Source organism: Chiloscyllium plagiosum, unplaced genomic scaffold (assembly GCF_037043375.1).
Source record: "Chiloscyllium plagiosum isolate Xiang-an unplaced genomic scaffold, Cpla_swu_hap1 HiC_scaffold_27, whole genome shotgun sequence".
Taxonomy (NCBI): Eukaryota; Metazoa; Chordata; class Chondrichthyes; order Orectolobiformes; family Hemiscylliidae; genus Chiloscyllium; species Chiloscyllium plagiosum.
In genome coordinates, this window is record NW_028270165.1 from 82,088,173 (window position 1) to 82,090,089 (window position 1,917).

A 1,917-nucleotide genomic window follows, 5' to 3' on the forward strand; every position below is an offset into this window, starting at 1 on the left:
AGTCTCCCATAGAGCCCTGAGGCTCAGGTTCAAATCCCACTGCTCCAGTGTGTGTAATAACATTACTGCCCAAGCCACGTGCCAATTGGCAGAGGGATAAGAAAATTAGGGAAGTAAACACGTCAACCTGTTCAATGCTATCTCCAATCATTTCACTTCCCGTCCCATTCGTACTCCAGGGAGACCAGCCTCGTTTCACGGAGGTTCTTTTTAAGAAGTTTAATCGGGCATTTTTGCACAAGTCAAGTTAAGAAAGCCGGGATCTCTCGCAAGACTGCGCGGGAGACAACAATTGTAATTCTAGGCGGGGAGTCTGAATTTTGAATTCACTAATAGCCTCCTTTAAGCGATGGTGCAGCTCCCATTAACCCCTGTCTCTGTGGCGCAATTGGTCAGCGCGTTCGGCTGTTAACCGAAAGGTTGGTGGTTCGAGACCACCCAGGGGCGCGGTGTATTCGCTTTTCGTCCTTGGCTTCGAAGCTGAACGCTTTTAATGGGGTCAGGAAAATGTTCCCCAAACGGAAATCTTCTCCACAAATGAGTTTCTGAATTGAATTAATGTCTAACGTAAGGGACTGCGGATGCTGAGAAGCCGAGACAAAAAGAGAAACTCGGCAGGTTTGACAGTACCAGTCCGAGAAAACAGAATTTTGAAATGTTGTCTCTGATTCTCTTTCCACAGATGTTGCCTGACCTGCTGAGTTCCTCCTGCAATTTCTCGTTTTGTTTTTATCGGAAAGTTCATTTCACCTTTTGGGATGAAACACCTCGACTCGCCATGTGCAGATATTTAACCCTTTCGAATGACTGGGAAGTGATTGGATTCAAACAAACTCTGCGATGATTCACTCTTTCTCAGCTCCACAGGCAGACAGACCTGGGAAGTGAAGCTGTCAGTATGGTGGTCAAGAACTTTGTTGTTCACAGTTTATAATACTTATCTTCCCAGTCCCCTGTATCACTTGTAGAAAATGTTTAATTTGCATATTGTAATCCTTTCACTGTCTGCTAATGAGGATAGCGTTTCCGTGTTTTACCTAAATTATCTTGACCTTGCATACCTCAAGCCTCAAGCTAATTTCACGAGAAAACTTTTCCAGTTCAAAAGCCAACTGTTAATGATGGCTCTGTTTCTTGTCACGTATCCAATTTCAGATCGATGTTGTTAATGTCCATTTTATTCCTTCAGATCCAGGTTTCGCTCATAGGGCTAGAACAGAACTGTCACCAAATACATTTACCAATCTAGGTTCATCCTACCGATTGTATTAGCATCATCAACAAATCTCACCAAAATAACTCGAGAGACTTTCATCACAATTTTCTGTGATCAGTTCTACATTAGCTTTGCTCTTTAAACCCCAAATGTCTTGAGATGGCTCCTTATTTTCGGCCCTGATTATTAATCTCTCGACGCATGGGATTGGATCCTTCCCACCCGCTCTATCCCTCATCAATGTGTGTAGTTCAGTTCGATCTCCCATCAGCCTCCTCTGTCCTGATCATATTCCAGGGGAACAGGATACGTTGGGGCTATGGCGCGGACAGGACAAGCCCAATACACACCTTTCCTGTTAGAACCATTCCATGAGAAAGTTTAACCACAACTTTGGGCGTGTCGTTGTGGCCGAACACTTAAGGTGTTGGCGTAGAGATCCTTTGGGGCTCCCCCGCCCAGGGTGGTAACCTGCTGACTATGCTTTCTTCGCTGGCGATTTTAAATGACTTCCTGTTGGTTGCATTATCGCTCAAACTTCACAAAACCCGTCTCAATAAAGTCCCGTTTTCTCATGTCTGGGAATTGATTGCCATGCAGGAAACTCGGGTTCTGAACAAACAACGTTCCAGCCTCACAACCTCAGCTCTGTTCACCTTTCCACAGATGCTGCTCGACCTGTTGGCTTTCTGCAGTATTCT

The 1,917-nt window shown here is 45.0% G+C and overlaps 1 non-coding gene across 1 annotated transcript; it reads left to right on the forward strand.

Moving 5' to 3' along the window:
* The first annotated feature begins 373 nt into the window (after nucleotides 1-373).
* On the forward strand, nucleotides 374-447 carry trnan-guu (transfer RNA asparagine (anticodon GUU)). Its single transcript has one exon. It is a non-coding gene; the product is annotated as a tRNA-Asn (tRNA).
* Nucleotides 448-1,917: the final 1,470 nt, after the last annotated feature.